The sequence below is a fragment of the Vicia villosa genome, linkage group LG7, assembly GCF_029867415.1.
Source record: "Vicia villosa cultivar HV-30 ecotype Madison, WI linkage group LG7, Vvil1.0, whole genome shotgun sequence".
NCBI lineage: Eukaryota > Viridiplantae > Streptophyta > Magnoliopsida > Fabales > Fabaceae > Vicia > Vicia villosa.
In genome coordinates this window covers 130,632,911-130,641,925 of record NC_081186.1, presented here as the reverse complement: position 1 = coordinate 130,641,925, position 9,015 = coordinate 130,632,911, and the positions used below count along the sequence as shown (strand labels likewise).

At 35.2% G+C, this 9,015-nt stretch overlaps 1 long non-coding RNA gene across 1 annotated transcript; it reads right to left on the bottom strand.

Moving 5' to 3' along the window:
* Window positions 1-1,810: 1,810 nt before the first annotated feature.
* On the bottom strand, window positions 1,811-8,293 carry LOC131616815 (uncharacterized). The gene is made up of 2 exons (XR_009288260.1): window positions 7,468-8,293; window positions 1,811-2,682 (listed from the first exon to the last, which is right to left on the bottom strand). It is a non-coding gene; the product is annotated as an uncharacterized LOC131616815 (long non-coding RNA).
* Between the last annotated feature and the right edge of the window lie 722 nt (window positions 8,294-9,015).

The following is a 9,015-nucleotide window of genomic DNA, read 5'->3' as shown; positions in this document are numbered from 1 at the left end:
CTTCTTGTCACATTATTCCGAACTTCCTGTCCTCAAACAATCCTCCCTTCATCTCTATATATTTTTCCCGACCGCTCTTTAAGATCAAAACTTTTCAACAAAAATTAAAATTTCGGTCAAAATTTGGGAAGAACTCAATGTTTGGTTTTACACATCATAACAAAAACGTAAAAAGAAAAATGCAAGAGTAAATCCTCCCCCAAACTTGAACTAAACATTGGCCCCAATGTTTCAGAACAAGCCCGAGAGGGGTGACTCACAGAGGGTAGTGCAACTCTAACTGCAGCTTCCTAGCATTCACCAGAAAGTCCCCCTTTTTATTTCCTGAAACAAAAACAAGCAAACACAAAAAGAAAACTAAGTTGTTAAAAGCATGGGTTGCCTCCCACGAAGCGCTTCGTTTAACGTCGCATGTCTCGACGATCCATTCCACTTGTTAGGGTGGCATATATGACACCAAGAACACATCATCTTTTTTCTTTCTTTTGTTTGGTAGCAATCCCATGAACTTAAAGTATTGATGATGTTGTTGCCAAATCCATTTTAGCTTGATTTTATTGAAAAAGGCATAAATGTCTTCCAGTACTTTGTTAATTTCTTGTCTTTCATCTGCCTTGTTGTAAAAATAGTTTTTGGGGATACTCTCTTGTTGAAGATTTTCTTGTTGGGTGACCACATCTTCACAAATTGTTAAATTTGTGGTTTTATCCAAAACTCGATCATCTTCAAGTTTCCTTATTTCTTCTTCCCCATATTTCTTTTTTACTTCAAATTCTTCTATTCTTACTACATCCTCTTCATTTGATATTATGCATTTTTCTTCTGGTTCCACATATTCTTCTTCCAACTCTAACTTTCTCCAAATAAACCTATCTGGAAAAAAGTTAGCTTCCTTACATTCATTCATAAGGATTCTTACCTCTCTCTTATATGCTTTAAAAATTTTAGTCGCCTCTTCCAAGGTGACTCCTGAATCAGGCGACCAACATGCAGGAGATACAGGTGGCAATGTATCAAAACAATACATAGCTACAAAACTCAGACAATTTGTTAGTAGCAAAGTATAGAAGAATTCATGAAGCAAAAATAATCAGATTTTTTTTTTCTTTTCTTTTTTTTTATAATAAAATCAAATTCAAATAAACAAAAACTGAAAAAAAAAAATTTAAGTTGACAAGCAACAAAATTTCAATTGAACTGAAATTAAAACTCTATATTTTGGCAATCCCCGGCAACGGCGCCAAAAACTTGATCGGTAAAATAGCAAGTGTACTATTTTGCCTCTGTAGTAATAATAGGGAAATTCCCCGAATGTCGATCTCAAGGACTACAAGTTAATATCGAGTTTCAATAGTGGTTCAATTAAACAAAAACTATATTTGGAGTTTTGATTTGCAATTATAAATTAACAATAAATAAAAATGACAGAAAATTGACTAAGTGGTTTTAACAAATATGAGAGCATGCTAGGGTAAAGTTTATGTTTTGCCCTGTAATAACCTTGGATTTAGATCTCTTCAACAAGTTCATAACCTTTAATTACCGCCTTTAGATTATTTTCCCCTAAGTCCTTAGTGGGAAAACCTTTGAACATTCATCCTAAATCCTAAGTCCTTAGAGAATTATGATGAAATCAAGCCTTTATGTTATCAAGAGTTAACCGGTAACTATAGGGTATCCCTAGTCCTAGGTGATATCTACTATAGTCTAATCGTGCAAAAACATTAACAACCACTGTCCAGCTGGTTGTTAACCGTAAATCAATCTTGTTGGTCCGACAAAGAAAGCATACAAATCTTGTACAATTAAATTAAATAAGAAAATAAGTCTATTGTTGAACTCAGGAACTCAAAATCATTACATAATCAAATCAGGGACACCCCCTAGCATTAGGGTTTAGTTACTCATATTGTTCAAAGAAAACAAAATATAAAATAGAGACATTACAAGAAATGAGATGAAAGTTGATCTTGAATCGCTTCCATTCATGAAAACCTTCTTCTCTCCCAAACCCTTGTTTTCTCCAATCTTCAATCGTGTCTTCTCCTCGCCAAAAAGTCCTCTAATTCATCGTTAAAACTCTTCTAAATAGTGCATACTCACTTAGGTTGGTTGGAAGTACCCAAAACGCCCCCATAGCTTAACCCATGGAAAAAATATGAAAAAATCATAAAATCAGCATCACATGCTGACACGGGCTGTGTCAGACAACACGGGCACCCGTGTCAGACTTTTGTCATCTTAACACTTGATTTTTTTTCTCCCAGGCCTCTTGACACGTGTGCCCGTGTCAGGTAACACGGCCCGTGTCAGACCATAACTTCATAATTTGGCTTTGAGTTCTTCATCAAAGTTGTAGCCCTTTTCGTTAGCGAAATTTTGCCACCGGAACCGCGTCAATCGGAGTTACAAAGCTCTAGTTATGATCAAAATACTACACGCCTGTCACAATGAGAAACATGCTGAAAATTTCTAGATCTCACACTTGCTAACACGGGCCGTATCAGCCCCCTGACTTTCAACTCTGTTGCATTTTCTTGGCCACACTTCATCCTAACACGGCCAGTTTCAGGTGACACAGGTGGTTGTGTCAAGCCTCATGTAGCATGATTTTTCAATTCCTTAGAAACTCCCCTTTTTGTACTTTTTTGCATTGATTTTTCTCGATTTATTCCTTTGAGCCTGCAAACAGTAAAATACACAACCAAAGCATAAAATATAGAAGAATGAAGTAAAACACTTGACAATATAAAGCAAAGACGACTAAAATCAACGGTAAATAAACGTATAAAAACCACTGATCAAACTCCCCCAAACTTAAACTATTGCTTGACCTCAAGCGACATCTACAAGAGAAAATGACCTTCCAGGCACACCGGTGTTCATACGTGAGATATCCATTTGTATTGATCAAGAAATAATTGTTCCGGTATTCACATGACGCCATGAGTTTCTGCTAGAACATTAAACCTTAAGCTCCCCTTTCGGATACCTCTCCAACTATGCTTTGCACTTAAGTCTCTTTCCGATTTTCCTCCTCTTTCATTCGGACAATCACATTAAGGCACTGCATTTCTTATAATGATCATCACATGCATGAGACAAATCAAGGCTTTTTATTTTCTTTTTCTGGCACCAAACGAGCAACATTTGCTACTTTTAATTACCGATGAAATTTTCAAACTTTGCAGTTATATATTGTCCTTTTTCTACGACGTTTGGGGATCAACCTCCTTTGGGCTGAATAACCGGGTGAGGGTTACCCAACTTAGCGAGCCGGTTGCCTTTTACCGCCTTTTCATCATCTGGTGCCAACTTTATCAACTTTTTTTCTCATCCAGTCATCATGCATGTGAATCTCAATTATACCAGACTGTATCAATAAACTACTCGAGGAGTACTTCTCAGGAGACAAGTACTATGGTGCAAATCTACATGTTAGACTCGTATTTCTTTTAGGGAACTGTCATACCCCAAAATTTGCCCACTATATTTCAAGATAATTGGGATCAGATAGTCTCCACAGGCTCATACAATCTTTGGCTGAAGGCATGATTACTTCTCTCCTAAGCAATTAACCCACAACTAGGGTTTTGCTTCTCTCCAAGTAAAATCAACTTCTGATGCCTCAAGTGGACTTCATAGCATCTCATATGATTCAAAGCATCCTCATACCAAGTCTCGGGCCTCGATTCATAAGATTGCTCAGACAACTGCTCGAATGATCAATAGTCGACTATTTTGATCTGAAAAAGGTCCAAAATCATCAAAAGAGGAAGTTACTTTTAAGGTGAAAGTCGACTGAACTTTGACTGATCATAACTCTCACATGGTTCATCAAAAATTGCCCGACCAAAGCCTATTCTCAAGGAAATTCAATTTTCTACAACTTTGATGTTGGGCCTAAGGTCAAGAAATGCTTCCGCATAAGAGATATAGGCCAAAACATTACAGGTCCTCCTAGAAACTCGCAAAAAGCAGTTTTCTCGCACGAGCCATATCATCAATATAAAATCTCCAAATGCAAAAAAGCTTCCAAAGTAGCTTGTAGAGGACATCCTGAGCTTTCTAAAAAGTACAAGAACACATTCGTATGATAAAAAATGAGGGAGATATGATCGGTACAAGTTGGTCGATTTTCAAGAAGAGTGTGAAAACCTAAATGGCCAAATTCAAAGTTTTGAGTAATGGGCCATATTTTTTCAATCATCCACGAAAATACAAACTTATTAAAAGCCCAAGAACCATTTGATAAGCTTTTTTTTATGTTTATTACATTTATTTTGATTTTATTTATTTAAAATCAATATAAATCAAATAAAATCAAAATAAATTAAAATCAAATCATGTAAAAGGTTTCTATTCACAAAAACATGTCCAAATACATTCCATAACCCCAATGACACGTGAAAAACTATGGAAAATAGATTGGAGCTTGATATAGAAAGTTTTCATATATTTTCAAATAAAAATCTTTTTCAATGAATCCAATTCTTTTCTTTCCAAATGTTTTAACCCTAATGCATCTCATATATATATAGATAACAATTGCAGCCCCTGTAGGGACAAAAACCCTAGCCACCACAAGTGCTACACGTTTTCAAAAACTTCAAGAAACTAATTTTTTTTTGCACTCATAGTTGCAGCCTTCTCCAAAAGCAAATAGCCGGCACAATCTCTTTATCAGGTAATTTAGGTCGATAATAGACCATTACCAAAAGTCCCTAACGTACGGAATGGTGTTCCCATGTTCATATTATTCCATGCATTCTTATTTTCGTTTATATTGTTTTTGTGCATATGAACCAAATCTAACATCTCCTATGAGTTTGTGATGATGTTTAAGAGGACATGGAATCATTGAAACCAAGCTTTCTCGTAAGAATATGAAGGTGCCATGGTTAGGGCACGTTTACCATTCACGTGCGTTTTCCATGTTAGAGACCGGGCCATGCAAAAATAACGCCACCATTGTGTTTTTCGGCCCTCTTTCAGTAATTCTGGATTGCCTTTTTGTTTTGATTGGTTGAATTTCGCAGGTTTGAGAAATTGTAAGCATTTGCTACGAAATATATATGCAGGATTCGTAGCAAATCTACATGTATTCTGTAGCTAAATTATACGCAGGTTTTAAAAGGGAAAGGGTTGAAGAAGGTATGCGTGTCATTAGGTGGTTGGCCGGTCAAAAAGTCAGCGCGTGAGAGCCCTTTGATTCGCGTGTTTAATATTTAATTTTCTGTGTCCATTTGATATACAACTTGACATTATAGCAGGCTTGGTAATGAACCAAGGACATGGACAGCTAAAGCGTGGGTTCGATCCTCACGCTGGTCATTTTTTCTCTTATTTTCTTAATACATAGAAAATTCTAGATCGTGTGCACTTCGGTCCATGCGCAGCCTTGATGCACCTGCAGATCTAACCCTTAAATTGCAATGGACACGGATCTGACGAGCTGAAACAGAGACCCACCGTAGGCACACTGAGAGGAGACGCAGGGGATCCGGCTCCTGTTTCTTCATTTGTTTTGTTGTTCTTTTATTCTTTTTTCTTTCTTGTTTGTTTTTTTGTTTTTGTTTGTTCTTTTTTTTATCAATTAATTTATTAACCCATAATTAAAAATCATAAAAAAGGTTTAATTAATATCTAGAATTTAAAATAAATTAGTAAATTAGGTTTGATAATTTTAAATATAGCTTTTATTTTCTTTATAATTTAATTAAATAGGTTTAAGTTAGTTAAGAATTTAAATAACTTAGTGTTGACAACCGGATCGAACATCAACTAGATTTAAAAAATCAATGAAGTCGCCATCGATTGTTTATTTATCCCAAGAGACGGGAAAGGAAAACATCGAGTAAAACCTATAAGAGAAAACAAAAGAAAGGTCTTACGACCAAGAGAAAAGGGTAAGGATGTCGGTTACGCAAGGAGAAGGGATTAGCACTCCTCACGTCCGTCGTACTCGACGGGATCCGCTCTTGTTAGTCTAAATCTAAGGGTGTTATCTAAAAGCTAAAGGGAACGCACAAAGAAAGAAAAGAAAATAAACACGGGGAAAGAAAGAAATATTTACAAAGATGTGCTCGTTTGGGCCCCGCGACCCAATGCCTACGTATCCCTTTAAGGAATCAGAGCGGCCGTAGTTCAGCTTACAAGTTTTTATATGTTTTTGTGTTTTTTAAACGAACAATGTTAAACGTCGCATTCCACTGCTGCTCGACCTTTGGAGACTTATACAATTGTCGTGGAAAGAAATTAACATGTTCTTAAAGAGAAAAGAAAATGAGATTGGTTGGTGTTTTTTGATGTAGATAATGGTGAATTAAATCCCAATGAAAGGATACTCACCCTTCTCTACTTTTTTATAGTCTGAAATTATTAAGTAAATTAGGTGTTTTTTGGTTGGGTATTTTTTAAAGGGAAATGTGGATAGTGGTGAATTAAATCCCAATGCAAGGATACTCACCCTTCTCCACTTTTGATAATTATTAAGTATTTTAAAGGTTGAAAAGAAAAAAAGAAAACTAAAACTAAACGAAAAGGGAATTCTAAATCCTAAAATTATACTAATTCTACCTAATATTGAAATTAAAAGACTAAACTAATATTTTTGAATTTTAATAATAAGAAGTAAAATCTAACAAACCTAAATTCTAACACATATTTTTATATTTTATAATTAAGTGAAAGTAAAAGAGACAAATATTAAAACAATTTATAAAAAAAAACACAAACATATAAATGGGATGAAGAAATAGTAAACAGGCGGTGCAGCTCAATAGCATCATACAAACAAAAAACGTTGGGCCTAGAATCTCTTCAGCCCAAGACATCGAAAAAGAACCACCAGTCTGAGGGGAGGTTTCACGCAGGATTAGGGTGTGAACATGAAAATTGGTTGGGCCAAGTAATGCTGGTTCGGCCTAACTAAAATACCAATAACAATTGAGAAGAGAAAAGTGGGGTGAATGAGTAAAAACGTGAACCGGGCTGGTGAATTTACTTAAGCCCAAATTGATTATTTGGGAGAAAACCCTAGAACTAATGAAGGAACAAAATTGCCTCCCTCAAACTCTCAAACGGCAGCCCCTTCTTCCTCTCTCCCCTGTTTCACGTTGAAAATTATACTCCCTCCCCTGCACTTTCAAATCGAAAATCTCTCTCTCGATCAACAACAACCATTAAAACAACACTCAAAGAAAACTCTCCTCACAAAAGGCTCTATTCTTTCTAATTTCAACCTCTCAATCTCAAATCAAATACCACAAATATGTTTCAACTATGGTCTCAAATAGATTTCACGCTCAACACACCAAACAAAATCGTGACAAGAACAGAAATAAACTCTCATCTCTCAAGCTCAGATTCAAACAACCACAACAATTTAAATATATTCAAATAACAAGATGTCAAGGCAACATACGGATTCAGTCAAACATGAATGCAAAAATAAGATATAGTTACCAATCCGAAAGTTATCGGAGGCCCAAAATCCAAAGGGTAAGCTTCACTTCTTCTTGTGACTTGTTATTCGGTTGTCTCGGTCAGTGTTGTTGCTGAGCGTAGTGATTCTGAATGATGGTATTCGCGATGAAATTGTTGCTGTGAAGGATCAGAAGCTGTTGTTGTATTGATGACTATGAGCGTGATACCGATGTTATGGAGTCGCGATGTTACGCTTGAATGAAGGATGGTAGCTCGGTTTTGAGCAAGCGCGTCGGTGTTTGATCAGTGGAAAGTTATGGTAGAATTTTTGTAAGTTGGAAAAAAACTGTGTATGGAGACATGAAGCTGAAGGAATTTTACGGTTATGATTCAACTTTTGCAGCTTCTGTTTGAGTCATTTGCAGGTGAATGGTTTGAAAGTTTATGAAGGATTCATGTTTCTGGACCGTGAATGAAGGTAAGTTGGATGAATCATTGTGAATGGTTTCTAAAAACTTGGGAGGAAGATTGATTTGGATAAATTTCTTGCAGAGCTTTTTTACTTCGTTTCTTCCTCCCCTTGCTTGTGTATGAGTGTGTTCTTTTATAGCACAATGAGAGTGAGGGTAAATAAGAAATTTGAGTGAGGATTGGGATAAGATCAAAGGGGACAAGAGCTGTTATATTGTACAATTTGGTGGCTGATTCAGTGTAGTGGAATTGGTTCTTTGCAGAATTTTTGAAAATGGTAGTGAGGAAGGACAAGGTGGTGGAGAAACCGTGTACCATTGGGTGTGCTAGCTGCAGGTTTTGTCAAATTTTGTCATGTAGTGTGAACTTGTGTATTTTTGTAAGGAAAGCGTGTACTGTGTTGGAGAGGAAGAGAAGATGATTTATTTTTGTCTCTTGTGAGCTACTAAAAGTGTGATGAAAATGGGCTCTCCAAATTGACTTTTGACCATGGGCCTTTTTGTTGTTTGCATCTATTAATAAAAAATAACATAGAAACAACAACATAACAACAATAGTATGATAAAAAAAAAAAAAGAATTTATTAACTTTAATTTAAAATTCAACTTATTAAAAAAATTGAATTAAAGATTAAAATTATAAAATCATGCAAAGTTAATAAAAAAAAATACTATTAATTCTAAAATGATGTATGAAATGAATGTATATATTTTTCTTTGAGTTTTCTTGAATGAGATGCAAATATGTTAATGCAAATGATTATGAAGCAATAAATTAGTAAAAATATGATATAATCCGATGAAATGCAATGATGCGAATGAAATGGAATCGTAGGGTAAAAATCAGGGTGCAACACTTAGTAATTAATTTTTTTCAATTTAGGAATTAATCAAGTAATTTTAATTTAATTTAATTAAACCAATAGTTTTATTTTCTCTCGATTTCTCCTCTCATCTCGAAATCCCTTGTATGACGCGTGTTTGTTTATTTTATTGTTCTTTTTGAGTATTAGAATGTATATAGGTGAAAAAATGTAAATATGATAGTGAATCTCTTTACTTTCCCGCACTTTTAATTTCTGTATTTTTATTATATTATGTTAGATGTATGCGTGAA